This window comes from Pogonomyrmex barbatus, unplaced genomic scaffold (assembly GCF_055798465.1).
Source record: "Pogonomyrmex barbatus isolate J1 unplaced genomic scaffold, ASM5579846v1 scaffold11, whole genome shotgun sequence".
NCBI lineage: Eukaryota > Metazoa > Arthropoda > Insecta > Hymenoptera > Formicidae > Pogonomyrmex > Pogonomyrmex barbatus.
In genome coordinates, this window is record NW_028297107.1 from 1,583,982 (window position 1) to 1,599,432 (window position 15,451).

The 15,451-nt window shown below is 40.7% G+C and overlaps 1 protein-coding gene across 2 annotated transcripts in view; it reads left to right on the forward strand.

Annotated features, from left to right (window-relative positions):
• The first annotated feature begins 1,214 nt into the window (after nt 1-1,214).
• LOC105426890 (Myocardin-related transcription factor) overlaps nt 1,215-15,451 on the forward strand; it is a 190,864-nt gene continuing 176,627 nt past the window's right edge. For both annotated transcript variants that reach the window (XM_089071000.1, XM_089071002.1), the window contains exon 1: nt 1,215-1,357. The gene's annotated coding sequence lies outside the window, so the exon portion shown is untranslated. The remainder of the gene's footprint in view (nt 1,358-15,451) is intronic.

Genomic DNA, 15,451 nt, shown 5'->3' on the forward strand with positions numbered 1-15,451 from the left:
CCTATTCAATCTCTCCATACAGTCTTTCCAAGTAGTCTTCACGACGTGACATATGATCTGAATATGATATTGTTGCCGATATGCTTACAATCGATAAATATATTAAAGCTTAAAGCCTATTCAAATAAATGTGTAGATACTATACGATACATATACGAAAAGTCAACTAATATGTATAGAATCTTACATGTTTGATCGATTTTTGATCTCGATTCACTAGATTAATCAAAGCTGTAAGATCGATCTAAAAAATCGAGAATCGAATACAAAAGAATCGACTCTTCGAAAGATCAATTCAAGATCGCCCATCCTTAGTTCGCACCACTGCGAAGAATCTCGTATTCTCGAAGTTTACATAGTCCACACCGGATCGTGCACCGCAGCGTACTCGATAAATAATTGAAAATTTGAAATAGTTTTTTGTTTGCAAAAATTAACATATAAAATAGATATAATGTAAAAAGGATATAAAATAGAAGTCATATTTTTTTTATTTAACGTATTTAACGTGAGTACAATCAAAGTAATAAAATTTCTTACAAAGTAAAAAAATTTTGTAACTTCAATAACTAAAAAGTAAAGAGCTTATACATAGAGTAGAGACGGCATAGGGATCCCTGTAAGTAGAAATGTTAGGCAATAAAAAAAGAAAAAATATAGAGAAGGCCATCTTTATCCTTGTGTAACGGGCGCAAGAAGGATGCTAATAAGCCATTTTATATAAAAATATATGTATAAAAAATTATATATAAAAAAAGTTAATTAGATATTAGTTTAATTCGTTAAGATTATTTAACGTCTAGCATAACTAACGTCTAGCATAAGAAGAAATATGTCCTAATGATAGTTATCCAGAAAAAAATAGAAGAAGCTTTAAATAAAATTAAATATCGATAAAAACTTAACTATTTAAACTTTCAAAATAATATCGTACATTTCAATTTCGAGACTTGTTTTTTATTGAATATAATTGTATGTATATAGTTATAGCAGCACCATACATCTCAGTAGATACAAACAGTTAAATAAAAGTAGTGGTAACTAAAATATTTGTGCCAAATATTGACAAAGTCGTAATAAAAAAAAAAGGTAAATATATGAACTGCGGCTAAATCGAACTCGAAGCGATGTCCTGTACACATGGTAGACTCGAGGTTTGTTATCATTCGAGCAGCAAGTACTGCCATCGCGCGAGCCGAGCGCGAGCCACCTGGTACACGGCAGTATGGCCGCCGTCGCGATATCTTTAATTAGTGACAAGTGAATCGTTCCGCGTTTTCGCAGGTTCCGCGACGAGTGAGGGGAGCGCATCCGACCGCTGCACCCGCGGCAGACTCTGGCGGATCTCGATGAATCGGTGAGTGATAGAATCCAATCGATTTGACGGCCACGGGGCCGCCGGCAGCTTCGAAGCACCGCGAGCGGACGTGCCACCCCAGGGGCTACAGGCTAGTTTTTCCCACGCAGCTCTTTTCGCGTTATTGACGAGGACGCGCGGTGTCGCCGCGCGCCGGTCGTCCCCGCGTTTCCCGCGCGAGATCCGCGCGTCGTCGCGAGTGAACGCGCGAGCGGAATCTCGGCGGGCGATCGGGCGCGAAACCCGGAACGCGCCGCGGTTCAATTATGTCACACACCGCGAGTCGCGTTACGCGCGATTATAAATATTTTCGCGTGGGAGCGCCCGTTGCGAGCGACGAGATCGCGAGAAGAAGACGGGGGAGTTTCGATCGACGTTAACGAGAGATAGAGCGAGAGACGAGAGGGGAAAGAAAGAGAGAGAGAGAGAGAGAGAGAGAGAGAGAGAGAGAGAGAGAGAGCGAGTCTCGCTCCGGCGTGTTTACCGCATATCTTCGGTGTGATTTCGGCCTCTCGCGTTGTCGAGGCGAGAGATCATCGGTTGGAATGTGCATCCTGGTGAATCGAAATCGCGCCGCGCGATGTCGCTACGAGAAAACTATTGGGCGTAAAGTTTCCGTCTCAGCTGGAGACTAACGTCATGTTTTTGTGTATCTCTTTCTTTCTCTCTTTTTATCTATTGCGTTCGGAGTGCACGCGTAACGACATGAACTGCGTAACAATCGCTGGATATCGGCGAACTTAAAAAAACACGGCTTATCTCGCGATCACGATGCAAAAATTTAGCGAGTCCCGTAGCAATGTTGTGTCAGCGGCACTCGCCATTATCTTAATTATTAATGACACTCGTGATAAAGGCTGCTGCAAGGTTATTATGACATTCCTGATTATCACGAAAATTTAAAAGTATGTTATTCCTATTCTGCTATCTCATAATCGCGATATTTTTTAGAATTACCGACAAATGACTACAAAAGAATTCATCAAATTATATCCATATTATAATTCTTTATTTTATATGTTTTATTAGTCTTTTTAATTAATAGTCAAAACAATAATAAGTTTGTTTTATTTCTCGTTTTCTCTTAGATTACTGTTTTACTTACAGACAAAAAATTTATTTGAAATCGAGATTGGTGCAAAGAGGCCTGAATCGATTTTGAAGTAATGTGTATAAAAATGTGTGAATTTTACGACTGTCATTAGGAGATTGTCAGTTGCGGATTTATTCTGAAATATGTTGCTGAAAATGTCACGCGAACAGAATTATAACAGAATTATAAACACGATATTTCTGTATTGCGGTATAAGTGCCAGAAGATTGATATTTATGCCACGTTATTGTTTTTCCATGAAGCCCGTGGATTAAAAGTAACATTCTAAAAATAACGAGATAAAATATTGCAGCGATGAATAAACACTCAGAAACACTGTTAACTTGGCCGAGCAATTACATTAAGTCCGTATTAAAGTTTTCGTGCTCGGATCGTTGTACCTTGAAACGCAATGTATCATAAATTATGGATGAAAAAGATGGTTCGATAAAACTTATTTCCGTATTTCAGCCTTGTTAAAAGTAGATAAAATCATGTTAAAATGTGTACTATTATATCGCGCGCATCATATATTTATATCTTCGTTGCCGAAAATATTTAAAAAGCAGGAAAGAAAAGAGCAGAAGCTGACGTTCGTCGCTAGGTTTCGCGATAATCTCAAGCGTTTCTTACCGCGCTCATCGTACGAATTTCTTCAATCCCAAGGGGAATCCCTTAGTTTGGACCTGGAATTTCGGGATTTTGTGTCGAAAAACGTAGCATGTCTCGTGCGCAAGAAAAAGTTGCGTTCGCGTCGCGGTCGACACGTGCTTCGTCGAGACCACACACGTGGTTCCAAGCAAACGAAAAGACAAAATGTATCTCTCGCGGCATTTTTAGGTTTAGTCTTCGTATTTGACGTGTGCGAATGCCTTTTAATTTATGCTACTGACGCGTGTGCAAAGACTGCAGTCTATGAGAAGAAATAATTCCGAGGGAGGATTATTCATTGAATTTCATCGTTTTGAATTTTTTCTTACCGAGACGGTACTTAATTTGTCGCAACTTTGTGATGTTTTGTTACGTATTTAAAAAGTATAAATACGGAGACACGCTGTATTTATCCCGCGAGCTTTATTTTGTTAGAAAATACCATTGACAAATTTATGTCGATGAAGATCTCTGAGAATATATTCACGGATGAGATCCCTGAATAGATACACACGTCCACGTATCCGGTATATGACAGTTAGTCGAGCTGATTTATTCATGAATCTGCCTACACGCGGACGCGTTTGCACCTGCGCGAAAGCCTTACTGTAAACGATAAGATCTACGATACGATCCCTTGATTAACTCTCATCACTGCTGTCGGAAGTACTTAACTCCGGAGGTCGATTTTCATGAAAATTATCAAGCTTCAACAGAACGTTCAGCCATTAAAAACAAAAGGAAATATTATTATTAACGATTTTTCTTTCTACATTCCTTCAATCCTGATTAATTAAAACTGCGAGCTCTAGCTTCCCCCCCTCCTCTTCTCTCTCTCTCTCTCTCTCTCTCTCTCTCTCTCTCTCTCTCTCTCTCTCTCTCTTTCTGCAGCTCTCAGAGAAGCTCTATTTATCGTCTTGCTGAAAACGCCGCGACACATAAGATTTTATTGTATCTTTCTGGCGTTAAAGACATGATAGATCACTCAGATGCGTCGAATAGACATGTGTAACTATTGGCGCATTTATTAGGCGCCGACGAGAGACTAACACCTGTCCGTCGTGCTGCACTTCACTTACGAGAGCGCTCTCTCGCCCTCGAGCTTAAATCGCATCGCGGTAACAACGGTTTAGGAAGCGCGGCAAGTCGTCGCGCTCCCCGTTCCTTGGCACATACGGCACCGTCGATTATTTATTTGTTGCCTGTTACGCAATGGCTGGGGACAGCCGACAAAGCGTCGGTCGACAGGAGAAGTCGCGAAAGAATTGTTGTTAGAACGACGGCAACGATATGTGTCGGGGGTGGACGCGCTTCGTGGAACATTCGAGTTAGATTTGCATCACGGACTGAATTCTTACCTAAGCGTCTTGTCGTCGACAAGCATCTGTGACCCTCGCATTTTACCCTCGGTGTGCATTCGTCGACACGCACCGGCTTGGTCAGCTTAATTGACGACATCAGATGCGAGAAAATTACGATGATACACGCGGAAATAATTTTTGTAAATTTACAAAAATGATTTCTTGTCGATGAAGTCGTTTTAATATGAGACAAGTCTAAGGATATTCTGACACTTCGTTGTTACCTCAATAAATTAATAGTTGAAAAACTGCAATTGTCATGTCAATAATGAAATTGCAAAAAATTTTAAATGTTAATAGTTACCTATGTACAAAATTTTTTTCTTCCTTTTTACGTGTTTCTTTTTAATTTCTATGCTTCAAAATTACATTCATAGATATTTGCCAATATTTATAATATGTTAACGAGTAGAAATATCCCAAATTATAAAATACTCGCTTTTATAGTTTTTTGCTGTTGAAATCCCGGCATATAAATTAATCTGGTTGTTGCCTGCTCATCGTCGTTTCATGCGCGAGTGCTCTATGAGAGTTTACTGAATTGCGGGTGTTTTAATGCCGTCCACCACGGTAAATCATGAAAATCACGCCTGCTGCCAAAACGACAGTAATACTCAGCAGTGCGCCAGTGCGGTCTACGTTTACGCTTTTATATGCATACATCTCGCGTAATAATGCACCCAGGCGTGCATAATTCATGCCAGGTTCTCGCCGCTCTGCCAGATTGGACTACTTGAAACTTAACGCAGGTGAAGGCCTTTGCGCCCGCACTTCTATTTCCCGACTTATGCACGTGATTTCCTTTGATATCCTTGCATCACGAAATATGCAACTAATGGAGGATTGCGGCTTCTGCCATCTGCAATTCTGTATTTGGTACGCGAAATTTCACACCGCGTAATTTTTTTTTTTTTAGTAGAAATAATGGAAAATTTTTAAAAGAATCGTAATCATAAAACATTTGTGTTTCTGTGAAGAATTGCCTTTTTGCCCAATTTTCACTCTATAAAGAAAAAAGAAATTTGTTTTATGAATTTACGTTAAAAGTTTCAATGGTTGTCTTTTTCTATGAGAAATTTCAAGTATATACATTTCCTTTTTAAGCCTTTATTTATTTGACTTTAAAATAAATTATCTAAAAATTTTTCTACGCCTCGATTATTTTGTCAAAACGATGGACAACAATATGAAATATTCATGAAATATTTGAAGAACACAGCTCCATATCAAATTTACGCTTTTGAAAAACACTTTGACTCGGCGAATCGCGTTAATATCGCATTAATATCACGCGAAATAACTTCGGAGGTATATGTATCTTGGAAACGATTGGCTGCCGTTTATCGTCGCGCGGCATATTGTTGTGGGCGTCGTTGAGAACGCATCTTCTTCGCCTCTTCTCACTTTTCTGTTTCGTTCTCAGTCGTTCTCCCGAAATGAGACTGCCACAAATCTCCCGGCGAAAGGTCAGGCGTCGTTGACCCCGCGAGGTGTATGCTGTGCCCGGGGTCCACCGGTAAAACGTGTATTAAATTATTTTTAAATTGGCCTTTTCGCTTTATCTCTCTCTCTCTCCCTCCCTCCCTCCCTCCCTCTCTCTCTCTCTCTCTCTCTCTCCCCCCACCTCCTTTCCCCTCGCTTGTCAACGCTCGTGCAGTAATACAGCGAACGCGATAATGGATCCGTGTCTGGAGACTTTAATTTAACGTAATTCGTGTTGTTATTAATTTCGTCAGCCGCGAGAGCGTAAATGCGAGATACACGTCGATAAATCACAATTATCTTAAGGAGCAAACTGCGAATTTTTATCGGGCTTAGTCATCGGCATGGCGGACTTGTATTTTGGGCTAACTTCGCTTCTAATTAGAGACTCGCGACTCTCACGCGTTCCGGGATATCGATCACACCTGTCTTCCGCTATCCAATGTTTCGAATCATTAAAAGAGACACACGAACCATTGTGGCCGAGATTACATAGAAGTCAGTCCCGTGAAGGACGAGATTTGCCAGATTTTGCGAGACCAAAGTCGTGGTGGCGTTCCTTCTAAATTTGTATAAATCGGGTTGCAAGTTTCCGTCTGGTAAACGCCGTTACAAGTAGCGGACTGATCAAAGCAGAAATATATCGAATAAAATAGATATCTATTTCCGATATCTTTAAAGAGTTACAAAGAAGAAAGATATAGTTGACGTTCGCAAAATTATCATTCCTATTAAAAACCTCTAACATGAGTAAACTAAAAATAAATATTTCTAAAAATATTTTAATGTATACCTTTTTCCTTGTTATTCTAATGAACGTCAGTGTATGGTAATTAAATGTTCGTAGATCAGATTCCCGTAGTGAGTAATTTTTCCGACACGCGTTGGCGCACAATCTTGTCATTTCAGTAGTTCAACATTACAAGTTGGTGCCAAAGTACGAGAAATTCTCTTACTTATTTATCACATTACGCACGTGTCTGTCTGTTTATGGAGCATTTTTGGGCCAATTGAATTATTGCGTGCAGGCTACATGAATCTCGCGATAAAGACGTTTCGGTTAGGGGATCTCGCGGCGCGGCGCGACATCGCAATTCTGAAAATTAGAGTCGCAAGTCGCTGCTCAGACCTATATTAGAGAATCCGCGCACCTGTCCGACTTTGTCAACCGTTAGCCCGGATTATTAGCTTCCGAGCGGGCAAGCTTCTGCGATTTACACTTTATATGCGGATGAATTAACTTGGCAGGTGGAAATTACTGTTTCCGAGGACAGCCAGCCAGTGGATTCGTGTACGATGTTCGATGTAGCAAAGCTATTTCATCGGGCGCCGATGTAAGACGGCGTGTATAAAGTGTCGCAGAACCGTCGGATACAAATTAATTCGTTAATTCGTCACCTGACGTTCGCGGTTGACAGAAGACATCCGCCGGATTTGGAACATTCGGTGTAATCCCATATATAAAGTTAATCCATCCGATATATAAGCCCGAAGCTGACCGTGAAAAAAAAAAAAAGAGAGAAGAAGGAATCGTGTCTGCGTTTCGTCAATTTTTTTTTCTTTTCTCTTTCCCTTCTTTGCGCGTCAGGAGGCAAACCAATTACATTATTTATAATCCTAAACTAATCTGATTACACGACGCGGCGCCGCCACGCGTCGTTTGTCCCGTGAGCCGATGGCATCGGGCATTTCAATTTAGAGTCTGTTACCTCGGTCACGGAGAACGCGAGAAAGGCGAAATGGAAGTTGTCTCATATAATTATCAGCGTGAGGCAATTTCGCTCGTCGATATTTATCCCGTCGTTAAAACTTTCGAACGCGTTTACACGCGGCGACGTTACGTAACGACGCTCGCCTCACGCGGTCGGAAGCGTTTTGAAAATAATAAATAGGTCGTTGCAAAGTTCACGCGAGCTTTCCGCGCTTGTTTTTAACGAGCCCACACCCGTGGAATTTTAAAATAAGTCCGAGTCTTATTTTGAATGGAGGATGAAGAAAGAGAAATACATCATCTCGACCGTCAGACTGTCGACGCGAAGACGTCAGAGAATTAACGACGAGGTCAAGAATGCAGGAGGGATATCTAATCGTTTTACACTCGAAGGCAACTATTTAAAAAAAGACTTGCAGTTTCGTACCAGTGAAGAAAAGTAGATTCAAGCGACAAAGAATTAGGTTATTTCATATAGATAATATTGAATAAAAATTCACAAAAATTAATTAACAGGTCATTTGCGTTTTTGCTTGAATTATATTAATATTGTTAGGTTTCTTTACCTACTTTTTTTACGACATTTGTAAAAAAGCAACGAAAAGCAAACTCATTAATGTGTTTAATATGTGTGATGTCTATTTATTCCGAAATCACGTTAGTGCTCACGCCGATTATCGATAATCTTTCACGCCGCCTTCGACGAAAGATTTATGTCGGCCGTACATAATTCTGTCTCGTTTCTCTCGTTCGACAGGACGTCCCTTTTCGCCGAACTTTCGGTAGACGTAAACATATAAAGTCGGCACGTATAAATGCATCTTCTCGGGCTTTTACGATCGCCGGCAGTAAATTCCTGTTGGCATCGGAACGATCGCGTGACGCGTATATGTGTATACATGCATACGTTGTTTTATGCAAAAATTAAGGGTGCGCCTCGTGAACTCGCGGCAATCAAGAAATGTTGCTTTTTTTTTTCCAAGCTTTGCCTCCACCGATCCGCGAAGGCCGTTCTAGATTCGTGCGGAACTATTTCCGTATTGCTACCTTGCGATTGAAGAAAATGTACCATAGAATAACACGATTGATAAAATCCGGAATTTTTAATAAAAAAATACTGTGCTGTCCTTTAAAGCATAATTAATAAATTTAGTCTTATTAATAAATTATGCACATAATTGAAAGAACATGAATAAAATTCTGATATGGTTAAATTAGAAAAATTGATAACTCAATTTTGCGATTAAGTTTTATTAAGTTTTATAGCAAAGAAACGAAAGTACATTTTAATTAAAGAAATGATAACTATCGGACAAAAGAAACGATTCACGTGATTTTGGAATAAATAGACATCAAATGTAGTTAATACATTATAGCGTTTTAATTGAGCCATATTTTATAATTAGTGATCAAGAAATTTTCCTCGCGGAAGGTTTACTTGTTTTCTTACACGTAACGTGCAATAAATTTAAATAAATTATACAGCCACTTATTGTCCATTCGTAAAAATCAGTACGCGTGCATTGCCAGCGTTAATGCAGTTACGTTTCTAACGTCGTGTATTACCACCCACGCGATATCGCACGGTGCATAATGCAATCCGATGCACAGGCAGAATTTTAGCGTGCACACGTGTTCCGATATTCCGATATTATTTATTTGCCAGTATCTATAATCTTTGATACGATCGCGCACACGTTGTATAACGTAACTTCACTTTTCCTCGCGTATCTTCTTTACGTTCGGGCGTTTTTTCTACTCGGTCGAATCGAGCGGAGTTGGGGATTTTGTGCAAAGTGTGCGCGCAACTTAAAATTATTGCCATATCGGTAGCGACCGATCGCGGTTTTCTTTTCATGCCTCGCACATAATTCATACGATAATACGAAAGGAAATAACCGTGGGTGCTATTTGTCCTCGTCGCGCGACGGTCGGCCGCGTTACCGGGAGATCAGGCGCCGTAAATCAGAACTTTATTTTCGCGGGAAGGAATAACGGAGAAAACACGACGTACGCACGAACGAGCGAGCACGTTGCAGATTATATGGCCGGGAAACAGATGTTCGGGCCGAGTGCCTTAATTAAGAGGTAATTATTTATCCCACGGCCGCGCCGGCCGGGCTACGTCGTGCGAAATTTCGTTAATGCGCGCGGCAATTAATACGGAACGGAGTCTCGTTCGGAAGAGGAAGGACACCCTCGCATTATGCGAGCTTTCGCGAAAGTCTTATTTAATTTTTTAAGCGGGTTTGTTGGAGGGATCACAGGTCTCTCGACAGATAATAATCGGGCGCGGGAATACACTTGACGAATAATTTAATCTCGTGCGTTTGCAGGTGCCACGTTCTCGTGAAGGGAGATAAAAAGCGCGCTTTATAGTGCGGCACACATGCGGCATAAGCGCGTATGACGTAATTTCAAGAAACGAATTCATTGTCAAATTGTCCGAAAGCCGAGGGGGGGGGGGGGACCATGGCGCGGGGTCGCCTCGGGTCGTGAGATGTACCGTACTATGCCATTTAAAGGAACGCGTAACAGCGAAGAGAAATGATAAAAATACTTTTTACGTAATCTCCATATCTTCTATGATACTTCGTTGTTCATGCGGAAGATTCCACCGTTGCTTATTGACAAAAGGCTAATTTTATACTGCGCTAGTCCGCCGAAACCATGCCTTGCTGCATTTATTTCTCTCCTCACATTGAATTTCACCTATCAAATTCCAATCCCGAAGAAAAAAAAAACCGAAGGACGCTTTAATCGTTTATGTAATACGATCAAAATATTTCTCTCTGAAATATTCACATCTCCCTTACATCAGCAATGGATTGTATACTACTAATATCATTTATTTAGTAATACATAAAAAATTATCCATATATATATATTTTTTTTTCCATTATTTATTCGCATATTTATCTCAATTAATACCGTTCTGATTCACATTAGAATATCCTAATTTTGATGAGAAAATCATGCACGAATTATCGCTGCGTCGTGGATTAACCGTGTTTTACAAGCTATAATTTGTCCAACTGTCATTTCTACTATCGTCGTTTCGATGATACCGTAACCGAGCGATTGTGACGGTAATGGGATACTCATCATCCATTGTACGATCGAATTGGCGCTCATTTCGCGAACGCTTTATCGCTATTATCACCTTTTACGCTGGGCGCGCACAATAGAACGCGATACGGATTAAGGATGGGATGGTACCGGCTATTTGCGAATTAATGTTGTCGCTTTATGGAGACTCCGGGGACTCGCGAGCGTCGCGACCTCGCGGGTAATTGGACGTCGCGCGAGTTGACACTTATTAGTGACTCATCGCGTGCTCTCGCGGATTATCTCGCTCGCGCGAGATTATCTGCTCTCGATGAAGCCGGAATACGATTCGCTACGATGGCTGGACGTTGGGCGCCGCCGCCAAGAAATTACGGGTATTATGATGATAATGATGTGTTAATACGAACTTGTGTACGGTACGCGTACTCGATATCGATCGTTCGCCGATTGCGCGATATCCCGTGTGTAATCTCGCGTATTTTACGCTTTATTTCTTGTTAACGCCATAAGCTGCTATTATCCTTGAATGATACGGCCCAGGGATGTTTAACATCTTACAATTGAGATAGAACGATCGCGTAAGATATATTTCATTCAAGATGTTTCAATAACTATTTATGTGAGTAAAGAATAGAATAACGAAAAAAATGACAACTTCAAATAAAAAAATTATAAAAATATTTTAAAATTTACAATAATACAATATTAAAATTATATTTTTTGATGGCATAAAATATAATTAGTTGACGTTTGATTTGTGAATCGTGACTATGTCATAACGAATCGTTGCTTCGCTAAACTGTCGCACGAGTCTCTCGCGATTGATGTTTACTCATTGTACCGGCGACATATCGATGCGTGTCACAAAAATCGATGACGCCATCACACGGGTAATAACCGCGAAAAATCGAGGGGCGGAGACACCGATGACGTTCGTGTTTGTTGTGAATGTCGGAAAGGCGAGGGTATTTCTGATCATGGTGAGTCATGTCGCCCACGCAATCTTACACACACGCGAATCGCGACATGCCAGAGAATGAGGAAAGAAGAAGAAGAGAGATAGAAACACATATACGTAATTTCGTATTCACCTTGCCGTGCATGCGCGTGCAGCCTCGGGCAGGGCATTTTTTATAGAATTAAAGATTAAGCCCCGTATTCGCACCCCATATTTATCGCTAAATACAGCGATTCGGTACCGAGCTTTATTCGTATCACGCGATGTTCGCAAACAATGTTATCTCGAGCTCAGAAATCGAATAATCGTAATTAAGACTAAAAGTCGGATATCATTGTACGATAATACAAAATGTCTCGTAAATATCATCTTATTATTTTAATAACATAATTCTGATGATAAATTATTAATCAAATAATGAAGATGATACATGTTCTGTTCTGCGACGGATTATTTCTCATAGTTCATGTCTTTTATTTTTGTCACGTATTTTATTTTTAAAACATGTAAAGTAAATATCCTAATAGTTAAACATTTAATGATATTTCATATATTAAATAGCCTTACATTTAAATATATTTTTTGAGTGATATTTGATTTCTACTCCTGACCATTAAAAATTTATTTTTATTTTTAAATTTTTTAGATGAATTGTCACACTACTGAATATTTTTTTCACGAAACTTTAGAGTTCGTCGAACTTTTATCAACTTACGTAGTTATGCCTGTGCACTTAGAGTGGCGTTAGATTCCCCGAAAAGATATTGAAAACAGATGGGTCGCTACATCCGTCCGTCCGATCCGGTGTGTCACAAGCGACGAATTTATTGTCACTTGCGAATTTAAGTGCCACCTTGCCCTCACAACCGACGTCATTTTGTCTCTTTCGATAAGGTCCCGATATATTAAGGCGTGTTTAAAAAAATTGATCGAATAATGTTCGCATTTGTCGTAAGAATTTGTAAGAATTTGTACAAAATTATTAATTAATGTTTATATTTTTTTAGTAACTATACGATAATACGCATTATATCGTCGATCTATAATTCGCATTATTTTTTTTACAATTCAAAAACTAAGGACAAAGATTTAGAAATGGAAAAGTGCAAAGTCGCAAAATCAAATCAGGATTCAAGGAACGTTTGTTTTGAATTACATACCCTGTACATCGAAATTTTATTTTAACCGAGCTTATTCCGCTTATGCCGTTATATCACCTCTAACATATAACGTGTTGAATGGTCCGGCTATTGTATATCTTACTATATTATAATAACGAATATAGCGTCCATTAATGTTCCGAAGACGTCAAGTAGATGATGTTAAGAGGAGTGCGAGAAAGATCGTATATTTGTGCGAGGAGTGGATGCTGCTGCATCATTACATCACACCACCACGTTACACCGCGGAGATCACCAGATCAAAAGCAAACGAGGTCTCGAGCAGTATCTCGAGGACAATAAGGCGTTGAGTACTCGTGGCCACGACTCGATTTGCTAATTACCCGAAACAGCTTAAAGCGTCGTCCAAGAAAATACGTCGGCAATATCTGGGTCGATCCGAAAATAACTCCGATACACGCGTCCGATCCACCCGCCTCATCTCGCTCTCCTCGGCTGAATGAAACGCATCCTCGTCTCCTACAGACATCGCGTCGTCCTCCTCCGTTTCACATTTCCTTTCGTCTCTCGTCTCTCCGCGCTTCTTTTTCTTTTTCCCCTCTCCCCCCCCTCTCCTGCTCCTTTACCTTCGAGCTCCTTCGCGGCGATTAATTTGCGAGGCTGCTACTTCGGCGCGGGACTCGATAGCTCTTAAATCCGGCACCATATCTGCGACGTATAGAAGCCGCTTCTGGTAATGCACGACTCGACTCGGACCATTTGTAATGATGCAATTCGATGATTATCCTTTACGGGGCTGCGATTATTTACGACCGCAAGCGCAGGCACGGCGCTGCGCCCTCTTCGGATGCGTGAGTTATATCGCGCGGCATCGCGCGGCGCGAGGATTACTTAATTTCCGACAGTGCCGATAAGCCATCTAAGACGACCGCGAAGAACATAATCGTGTCCCCTCTGTTATTGCAATCGTCGAAATGCAACGAGTGCAACGTATTAATTTCGTCGCGGCCCAACACGGCTTCTTCGGAAAGCCGCCTCGAGAAAGAGGTAAGGAGTTCGTTCGTTTAGGAGAGACGGGCATTTTACACGCGTGAAATCGTTAAAAAGGATATTTCGGTGTACGCCGGGAGAGGATGTCGCAAGGCGCGCATGTTGATCATGAATTCTTCCTGAATTATGGCACCACTTTGTCCACTCTGAGAGCTGTCTGTCTCGCGTAATAACCGTCGGTTTAAGCGCGACGCTGGAGTGAAAAGAAGAAACGCCGAGCCTCGCGCGGAAGATCTTCTCAGCAGTCGCGGCAGAGCTCTTCTCGCTCCGTTTTTATCGCTACTTTCCATATCGCCTTTTTTCCTCGATCTTTTTCCCTCCTGTCAACTGTGCATCTTGTCGTTTTACGTTCACCCTCAGTCGGGGACGCGGATCGTTTTGCCGCAATTAGTTTTGCGGCCGGCGCGCGCCTCTAAATCGGGCGGCGATCGTAAATCCGCGCCGACACCGACCCGGAATTCATGCGCCGAACGATGCACTGCGGAAAATTGGAGCGTATCGCGATGAACAGTAGGACCCCTGCCTCGGGGTGGTCGGCATTAAAAAGTTGATGCGATACGCCGGGTAAAACTGCGATTTCGCTCGCGATCGCTATTTTTGGCAAAGATCGAGGACTCTTCAAGACAACTTCTTTGCGTTTATTTCACGCTATATGCTTGTCAATGTTTCCTCCAATTTTCAGTAGAAGATAGAGACAGCACACCTGTGACAGTTGCCAACGAAAAATTCCGAAGAAGCGCTTTCTGTCTTTTATACTTTTATACTTTTATTATGTATTGATATAACCATCTTTTTAATTTTTTTTCTCAATCTCAAGTTAAGTGGCCATTTCTAAATTTTATATATAATTTTATGATTTCATCAGTTTTTTATCCTGTATAATAAGTTGAAACGGTTAAGTGAAATAAATGAAATTTACATTAATTACATATTTCTTTTAGACGAAATTGTTTTTACATTTTATAATTTCATAAAAAAGAATTTCGTCAGCTACGATTTTGCGGATTCGAATCTTCATAACGTGCCGAGTTCGGTCGTTGACGTGATGCCGCGCATGGATAATAGTTCGCTCGTATTTGAGAGGGCGGCTCGTGAGAAATTAATCTCGGCATTATATTGCCACGCCGACGTCTGGCTGCCGCTTTATTTCGGACTTTTGGCCCGACCTACTCGCTACAAGTATATCTGGCTGCCGAAAGCGTTTAGCACCTTCTTCTTGTGTTCTATAATCAACAAAGCATTACGTATGATGTCTTATCGACTCTTGATTCACCTTGGTGCCTGAAGGCTCTATTCACGCGTCATTGTTCGAGATCTTTATATTCTACTTTTTCTCTAGAAAATCTGCGATTATTACAAGTAAAAGAATTCTCTTGGAATTTTTTTTTCTTTTTTTTTTCTTTTTTTTTTTTTTTTAATAGAAGCAGTACCACGTTTTAATTTTACGATACGTTTTGCGATAAACTTTCTGTTTGTTCAATATATATGCCGAAATTTATTCATCGATAGCGATCAAGATGTTATCGAAGGTTCGACGGCGATCTCGATGCGGCGATTGACTGACGTCCCCGTAATTACAGGAAAGGCACGTGTCGCTC